The sequence below is a fragment of the Euphorbia lathyris genome, chromosome 10, assembly GCF_963576675.1.
Source record: "Euphorbia lathyris chromosome 10, ddEupLath1.1, whole genome shotgun sequence".
NCBI lineage: Eukaryota > Viridiplantae > Streptophyta > Magnoliopsida > Malpighiales > Euphorbiaceae > Euphorbia > Euphorbia lathyris.
The window spans coordinates 74,976,457-74,986,767 of record NC_088919.1 but is presented as its reverse complement, the minus strand read 5'-3'; positions in this window follow the sequence as shown (position 1 = coordinate 74,986,767).

The following is a 10,311-nucleotide window of genomic DNA, read 5'->3' as shown; positions in this document are numbered from 1 at the left end:
TGCTCAGCTTGAAGTGACTTGCAAGTGGAGTGAGAACGGCCTTTGAATTCGTCATACCACAACGTTCTAACACCTTGCTCAGATAAACTGACTGACTTAGGAATAGCTTCTTTCTTCCTCTGTCTCGAGAAATTTGCATCCCTAAAATTTTCCGTGCTGACCCGAGATCCTTCATCTCAAACCCTGTGTTTAGTTGTGCCTTTAACTGATTTATGGCTGCTTTGTTTTGACAAGCTATAAGCATGTCATCAACATATAACAAGAGATAAATCTTAGAGCCATCACTAAGGTCTCTACTATACACACACCAGTCATAACTAGACCTATGAAAGTCCTGACTTATCATAAACTCATCGAACTTCCTGTACCACTGTCTAGGGGACTGTTTCAGACCATATAGAGACTTCTTAAGCAAACATACCCGCTGGTCTTTATCTCCTATTTCAAAACCCTCTGGTTGTTGCATATATATGACCTCATCCAGGTTTCCATGAAGAAAAGCTGTTTTGACATCTAATTGTTCTAATTCTAGATCAAAACGAGCTACAAGAGAGAGAATAATCCTGATAGACCTATGTTTAACAACCGGTGAATAGATTTCATTAAAGTGTATACCTTCCTGCTGAGTAAACCCTTTGGCCACCAACCTAGCTTTAAACCTAGGTTCCTCTACACCAGGTATCCCTTCCTTTCTTTTAAACACCCACCTTGAACCGACCAACTTCTTATCAAAAGGTTTATCTACCAAAATCCAAGTTTTATTTTTATCAAGGGATTTTATCTCATCCTTCATAGCGTTAAGCCACTGTTCCTTGTCAACCGAATTCACAGCTTCCCTAAAGGTTACAGGTTCAGACTCTTGTACTTCCTTAGCAACACTAAATGCATAAGCTACAAGGTCCTCAAAACCATATCTAACCGGGGCCCTAGGGACTCTTCTTTCACGGTCTCTAACAAGTCTATAGCTTTGACTGGACTCAGTATCATTACCATCACTGACTTCTTGCTCGGTTTTACGGGTGTTTTCACTATTTTCTTCAAGCTCCACCTCATTCTTAACACTCTCAAGGTTTTGAATGGACTTAGGACTACTCGGTTCTAACTGCGTTTTTTCTTAGTTTTTCCGATAAGGAAAATCCATCTCATTGAACACAACATTTCTGCTGACTATGGATTTCTTATAACCAGATTCTAGGCACCACAACTTATAGCCCTTGACTCCTATAGGGTAGCCTATAAAAACACATCTTAGAGCCCGAGGTTCTAATTTTCCCTGTCTAACGTGTGCAAAAGCTGAACAACCAAACACTCTAAGTTTTTCATAATCCTCTGGGTGATCAGACCACATTTGCATAGGTGTTTTAAAACCTATAGCAGATGATGGGCACCTATTGATTAGGTAACACGCAGTTTGCACTGCTTCAGCCCAGAAAGACTTAGGGAGACTGGATTGGATTAACATGCACCTAACTCTTTCTAGGATAGTCCTATTATACCTCTCTGCTAGGCCATTCTGCTGTGTAGTTCCAGGAACGGTATGATGTTTAGTTATACCTGACTTCTTGCACAAAGTGATGAAATCTTTGTCAAGAAACTCCAAACCATTGTCGGTTCTCAACCTTTTACTTTTCTTTCCTGTTTGGTTTTCCACTAACACTTTCCAATCCTTGAACGTTTGCAAAGCCTCATTCTTATGAGCTAGAATATAAACCCATACTCTTCTAGAGTAATCATCAATAAGAGTCATAAAATAGGTCCTCCCACCATGAGACTTAGTTCTTGTTGGCCCCCATAGGTCAGAGTGAATGTACTCAAGAATGTCCTGGGTTCTATGTATTGCTGACTTAGGAAACTACACTTTACTAGACTTCCCTAAGACACAGTTCTCACAGAAATCTATCTTTCCTATGTGATCTTTACCAAGACAACCCTGCTTCCTAAGTTCATGTAAACCAACTTCACTCACGTGACCTAGTCTAAGGTGCCAAAGATTGGTTCTATCAGTTTTAGACTCGGTGAGATTTGCGGTAGAGACTAACACAGTACTACCTAGGAGTGTGTATAGGCCATTACTCATGGTAGCTTTCATAACAACTAAAGGTCCTCTAGATATCCTTATGATACCCCGTTCGGCTCTATAATTGTATCCTTGTTTATCAAGCATACCCAAAGAAATTAAATTTCTTTTCAGTTCTGGCACATACCTCACACCGGTCATAATCCTTTCTTGACCATCGAACATCTTCAGCCTAATGGAGCCTTGACCCAGTACCTTGCACAACTTGTTGTTGCCCAGAAGAACCCTCCCACCTTCCTCTTGAAAGTCTTCGAACCACGTCCTGTTGGGAGTCATATGGAACGTACATCCGCTGTCCAAGATCCAGTCAGTGTTTGGATCTTTATCAGTGACAGCAAGGACTTCAGCGCTCTCATAACCTTCTTCTACCACAGTGGCTTCGCCTTGATCTTTAGGCTGACCTTGACTCTTCTTCCTCTCAGGACAGTTTTTCCTGAAGTGTCCTTCCTTATGGCATTGGAAACACTTGTAGACCTTGCCTTCTTTGTTACTTGAGGATGGAGTCTTGGACTTTTTCCCGTTCTTATTCTTTGGCTTGTGAGAGTCCTTTTTCTCAGACCTTCCACGAACAAATAATCCTTCTGCAGCTTCAGTGTTGGTGTTGGCCTCAATCTGTTTTGACTTTAGCGCCATCAGAACTTCTTCCAGACTTAGTGTTTCTCTAGCGTACTTCATGGTTTCAACAAAATGACTGAAAGACTGGGGTAAAGAATTCAAGATCATTATGGCCTGATCTTCATCTTCAATCTTTACCTCTATGTTCTCTAGGTCAATTATGATCTTTGAGAAATCATCAAGATAGTCTTCAACTGGCTTGTCCTCGTTCATCTTGAAGCCGAAAAGCTTTCCCTTAAGATAAACCCGATTGGTGAGTGTCTTCGTCATGTACAACTGTTCAAGCTTGAGCCAAACCCCAGCAGCTGAGGTTTCCTTCGAAACTTCTCTTAGCACTTTATTGCCAAGATACAGGACGATCGTACTGTAAGCCAATTCAAGAAGATCTTCTTTCTCCTCCTTCGTCATTGTCGCCGGAAATTCCTTCTCGCCCTTCAGAGCCTTCGCAACCTTCATTTGAACCAAGATTGCCTTCATCCTCTGTCTCCATAGAGCAAAATCTCCCTTACCATTGAAACGCTCGATCTCGATCTTTGTAAAACCCATTGCTCTGTTCTTGATTAGCTCTGATACCAATTGTTGAACTACGCTTCGAACGATCAATCAACCACACAGAGAAACAAAGTACACAAAGATCACAGATTGGATCTTGAAACAACAATCAAAAGAATACACACAGAATTTACCCTGGTTCGGCTTAACTGCCTACATCCAGCAACTTCACTAATCAATAGAGATTACAACAAGATTGAAACAGTTTCTCCTTTTCCAGAAACTCTCGTATTTTCCCAATCCCCAATTCAGATTATCATAGTGTACACTTATGACTTAGTCTAAGAATCTCTCGTATAAAACTACTTCCCAACCCAGACCTTTTATAGCCTTTACAAAGTTGTGAAAATACCCAAAATATCCTTACTCAAAAATGTACAAACTCAGCAAGACCTACTGACCAGTGGTAACACAGCAAGACCATGTTGACCTGTATTATCACCTCAGTACCATGCTGATCACAGCCATGCTGACTTGATAACTCAGCATTCCGACTTCTTGATTTTACTCTTGCTGACGGGTTGACTTACAATTATGCTGACTTGATTACCCAGCATCATTCTTGTAATAGAAAACAACAACGACTTACAATGCTGACTTGTTGACTCAGCATCATCAGCAAGTGATAGAAAACAACGACTTACAAAGAAAATAGTAGAATAATTTGAATATAAAATTAGAATGAATATACTTTTAGACGTTTAACGTGGTCTAACGAGTCTAATAGTTCAAATTAATTATTCAGTTTAGAGTTTTGTTTCGGTGACCGAAAATATTCCTTTAAGAATATTTACTCTTAAACGATAGTAAATTTTATCGATACAATATTTTGAGTTATTTAATTCTTAGTGTTGGATTAAATTATGAATCGGTAATTTTATACGAATTTTGACAATTTTATTTATATTAAAAGAGTATTTGATTTTAAATGATTCTGTATTTTGACTGTAAACTATCTTGAGTAACTTCAAGAGAATATTTGAACAATTGTGGTTATTTTACAAAAGGGCTAATTGAAGCCAAATGGTTTATGGTTATGAAAAAGTTTGGAAATTAAATTAAGCTTTTAACGGGTTAATCGACGAGTTGGAATCGTAGATCGAGATATTAAATATAGGGCAAATAGTAGTAGCGATAAAACGAAATTACATATCTTTTTAATTAAATTAATTATTTCCTAATTAAAACATTACTTTTAAAAAAATCTTATTTATTTTCTAATGTCCTCTCATCTTTCTTTTTAAAAAAATTCATATTCTTTCTTAGTGAGCTTTAGTTTAAACCTAAACTGGATTCCTAATTAAAATTTTGCCCAGACGGATGTCGTATCTGTCCGACCCACGATAGGATGGATACTGCATCCGCATAGGCCTGGCCGATTCTTTAAAAAAAATTCAACTTTGAATTTTTTTATGAGAATGGTAAAATTTTCTTAATGGGGGCAATGGTAAGTAATTTGAGGCAGTAAATAGCAATACTTTTTTTTCAATATTTATCCTCTTAAATTTTTATATATTTTTATTATTATTTGTCCTCTCTATTTTTTTAATACAATATCTCTTAACTAATATTAAATATTATTATATTTTTTAATTTATTTCATAGTTTATTAGAGGTAAAAAAATCTTTCCAGTTTTATATAGTTCTAGTGCTATGTTGATAATTTTTAAATTATTTTTATTCATTTTTTAACGAATAAGTTTTATAGTATTATATTAAAGTTCTATAATTATATAAAATAAAAAAAATAAATATTTAATTATTAAAATATATAGTGAATAACTATTAATGCATTAGGTTAAAATACGGAGCGTGTAGTTTTTTGTTTTTGTTTTTTGAAAGAAAGTGGTTATTAATTATTCTTTATGAAATAGAATTTAAAAAATATATATTTCTAAAATGGTTGAAGGCAATTAATGCAGTCTTCCTTTTAAATATCATATTTCACATAAATTTTATTTTATTTTCTTTATAAATCTGTTTAATCCAAAATTTGTGAAAGGTTTCCAAAATGATAGCCAATCAACATGATATTAACCTTCAAGATTCCCTAATAGTAACCTTTAAAATTCTAAGAATTTTGATAATAGGAAATAAAGATTTCAACAATTCAAAAGTTCCTTCTTATAATAAAGAAAAACCTTTAAATAGGCAAAAAGTTGACCGAATCATTTGACTGGATAGGAATTCAAAAGTTGACTGAATAGGAATTAAAACATTTGAACGCCGAGAATCTGCACCTTCCCTAACTATAAAACTCAAGGTCAAATTCAAGTCCAAGCCCAAAACTCTCTTACTAGTGTTGGATTTCTTCAAAACCAATACATCCATATTTCCTTTATCTCTATGCTAGCCTGACCAATCGGAAATTAAGCATTCATAAATCTTCTGCTTCTTATGGCTTCTACAGTGGCTGCTAATGCTTGAAATGAAGTGAATTTTCCGATTACATGTTTTGCACACAAAAGAAGATTCGCCGACTTTGGTAATAACATCAGGCAATTCGTTTGCATGTCCATGTCTTCATAATCATCAAGCAATTCGTTGGCATGTCTATGGCTTCATAATCATCCCTACAAAACCCACTTTCTAATTTCGAAAATTTCTGGATAGAAAAAACAGAAAAGGAAAGAAAAAAAACCTAGATCTAGGGTATTTTTGAAATCTCCTCCATCAAATTCATTTTTAATCTAGATCCAACTTTCTTCTCTAATGGACTTTTTCTCTAATGACTTTTAACTGATTGTTGATTTATGAGATTCACGGTTCCATTCAATGTTAATGGTCATGACCTAGATCCAAATCCACTCTCCAACAATGATCTGTTCGTGATCAACCTTACCATGTCATGCTTATTTAAGTTCTGAATTCTCTTTTTAATTTTTGTCATTTACATAAACGTTAGGCTTCTTAGAACATGAAGAAACAAGTCATTGCTGTTGGTGCGATGCAACTTGTCATTGTTTTACTTAGGTTTGTTTTATAGGGATTCTTTTCCTGCTTTATCCTATTAGGAATTGGATTTGGATGGTATATTTTTTAATTTAGTTATTCTGAAACCCCTAATATGATCTACTAATTAAAGTGCTTCAAAGTGTTTTGGTTCTGGTATTGATAGATTTGCTGATGATATTTGTTGTTGAATTTTCTGTTAAAGCTTGTATTACTTGTTTCAAATGAAACTCCATAATCTTAGTAATCTGGTACTTCTGGCGGAATAGCACATCTTATTAGTGCCCAGTTCAAAGAAAGGATGTTGCTTTTTCAGTTCCCAGACGGTTCTTTGGATCCTTTGCTAATAGACTCCATATAAGATCCCTCGCCTGAAAACTGACGAGTGGGGTATCGGGAAACTTCAGGCTCTGCGTCACCACATTGTCTAATGTTTCTTCATTACATGATAGAGGGGGAAAAAAGAAAAAGCCTTAATAGATCTTTAGTTCTCTGCATTTTTTAGAAAAAAAAGTCTAACTGCGGCTACACTTTAAAAATGTTTTATTTAGTTTTTGAACTTACTTAAATTTATCGTTTGCAGCCAGCTACCCTTTCCAATATTGGTTAAGCGGAAGTTTCTAATTCCACTAGATAAATCTATATCTTTAAACTTTCTTAAGTGACTAGTTTGCCTCCTAAACTTGATTATTATAATCTATTGTCTTCATGAGCTTGCTTAAAATATAAGCACATCAACTTGTCAAAAAAGTCGATAGGCTACTGGACAAAAGAAGAGGCTTCGTCAAGTTAAAAAGTGTATCACTTTATACAAGTTTAGTGAGCTAACATATTACTGTAACTACTTTAGGGGGCCGATATGTCTTAATAAAATTTAGAGGACAATATATCATTATAATAAAATCAGAAGACTCACAAGACAACTTTAAAGTTTAACAAGTCAACTTGTTTTTCTGGTCCAGTTGAGGGGCCTGATCTATTGAGGCATAGAGAAACTTAATGCATAAGGAAGTCTCTATACTTGGTTAAATATTAATTAGCTCTCTGAATTTGTTTTAATTCATTTATTCGTCCCTTGAATCTAGTTAAAGTGATTTCTTGGCTCTGAAGTATGAACTTGTTTAAAATGACATATTAGCTCCTGAATTTGTTTTAAGTGGTCTATTTGATCCTTGAACCTGGTTAAAGTGATTTATTGACATTTGAACTTGTTTAAAGTGACATATTAGTTCTTAAATTTGTTTTAAGTGGTACGTGGTTTGACTATGCAAATCTCTTGCAACACATAGAAAATTAATCATATCAATTTAAACAAGTTTATAATTAATAATATTTTTATCCTTATATTTGGTCAAATTTTGACTTTTGATCCTTGAACTTTTAATTTGATGAGATTAATAATGTGAACTACAATAAATTGATATCAATATTTTATAAAACAGATTCAATCTGGAAATGTAAAGATATCAACTATTCAATGAATGAAACTTCAATTTTGATGAATTTGGAATATCATCTGAACTTAGATTGGAAACTAAAGGAATATTATGTTAACTAACACCCATAAACCGTATTTGCAAACTTTTAAACTATTAAATCTGTTTGCAAATGCATAAATCTTACCGAGAATGAGTTACCAAGTAGTTTATATTTATCAGTTTGACTAATCCCACCTCCCATTGTTCTTAGAAAAACCAAGAAGCATTTCTATCTCATCTGGGTCAAGTAGTGCATCTTTGTTCCTCCCAATCCATATCAAATTGTATTTGTTGCACTGATCAAGAACAGACGTCCTAACACTCAAAGAAGGGTCTTTCATAAGCCCCAACAGCTTGACCAATCTTCTCCATCAATTTCAGGCTTCGGTAACCGATTTCAGGCACTCGTAGGCCACCATTTATGGTCAGTGGAGGCATTTGAACAAAAGGAAACATGTTATGAATTGGACGATTGTGAATGTATCCCCTTTTCCTGGATGCATCACTAATATGTTTTGACTCAACAAATTATGGCTTCACTTCATATAAGAAACCTGACTTTGTTTGTCAAACTCTTGTTAGAGCAAGTGCCACATTCTCATAATAAAAGTAGGGCAAACTAAGTAGAAGAAGAAACTGAAGCTAGTACATAATTTGCCCTATTTTTAATATGAGAATCTGGCACTTGCTCTTAAAGGAGTTTGACAAACGATGTCAAGTTTCTTATGTGAAGTGAAGCCATAATTTGATGATTCAAAACATATTAGTACTAAAACAAAGAAAAAGGGATACATTCATAATCATCAAATTCATAAGAGGTTTCGCCTTGTTTTGATGCCTCCATTGATTATAAATGGTGGCTTTCATTGGACACAAGTGCCTGAAAATAGTTACACGAGCGCGAAAGTGATGGAGAAGGTTCATCAAGTTGTTTGGGCTTATGAAGGAGAACCTCCTTTGAGTGTCTAGAAGTTTGTTCTTGATCAGTGCAGGAAATAAAATCTGGTATATGTTGGGAGGAACAAAGTTGCACTACTTGAGCCAGATGAGGAATGCTTATTAGTTTTCCTAGGAACGACATAAGGGTAGGTGGGATTAGTCGTATGAATACATATAAATTGTTTGGTAACTTATTCCGGGTAAGATCTATGCATTTGCAAAGACGTTCTTACAGTTTAAAAATTTACAAATACAGTCTATATGTGTCATTTACCCCTAATATTCCTCTTGTTCTCCAATCTAAGATATGGTTTTAAAATTGAAAACTTATTTCAGATTGATACAGTTGCATAACATTTATCCGTATTAAAAGACTTATTCCGAAGAGGGATAAATATGGTGTCTCTATTCTCAAGGATATGATGGGTAGACATTGCTCTTCCTGGTAGAGTAGTAGACTGAAGAATGTAGTATAGAAAAATGGAGAAAAAATTATAGTTCATTTATAAAATTAGACAATTGAAGATTGTATACTAAAATATAAAATTAGACAAAAGTTGTACATTATTGATGAAATTTACTCCTACATTTTTAGTAGGTTCCCACCTGGCTTATCCTAAATGGTGTATGCATTTAGTGTACCTTTTAGACCTCCCTCCCTTTCTGTAAGTCCTATCATCAAACATGGGAAAAGTGGATGCCTTTGGGTTTTATAATGTGATTGGAAAATGTGTACTCGACTGTTATACCTTTACAGGAAATGTCTCATATTGGTCCATGTGTAATGTCTCATATTGGTCCATGTGTAATGTTTTCATCATTTCTTTTATGACATGATGTCATATAGCATTCTCCGATCTTAATAAATGATAATAATAATAATAATAATAATAATAATAATAATAAATTATCAATCTTAATACATCATTATTTATTGGAAATTCTTGAAAAGTTATGAATCCAAATCTATACTATATATAATAGCGGAAGCAGAGAGAAATGAAGAGAAGTGTTTTAGAGGTTTTTTTGATGAGTTGTCATCGTAGTAAAAAATCAAAATTAAAAATATTTAATTAATTAAAAATAACAAATTTATATTTATAATATATTAAACTAGCCCATTAATTAAAATAATAAAAGAAGTAAGAGTTACAAGAAGATGAAAAAACACAAAGCAAAAGAAATTCAAAAGTCACAAATAAACTTCTATATAAAGCATGATAGGTAGTATTCCACCATCATATTCATTGGCCATGATAGATAGTATCATATTTCTGAAGGTAATTATTCGATTTTTTTCCATATGTTATAGTTATTTTATTTTTTATTAAACAATAGTTGTTATAATTTCACCTTTAAGATCCATTTCTGCCGTTACCCAGGTTCTATACTGTCATATTCATTTGCCATGATAGATAGTATCGGGTAATTATTCGATTTTTTTCCATATATTGTAGTTATTTTGTTCTCAATTGTGTTGTTGTTTTATTTTTATTAAACAAAATCCATTTCTGCCGTTACCCAGGTTCTATACTGTCATATTCATTTGCCATGATAGGTAGTATCATATTACTGAAGGTAATTATTCGATTTTTTCCATATATTGTAGTTATTTTGTTCTCAATTGTGTTGTTGTTTTATTTTTATTAAACAATAGTTGTTATAGTTTTATCTTTCAGATCCATTTCTGTCGTTACC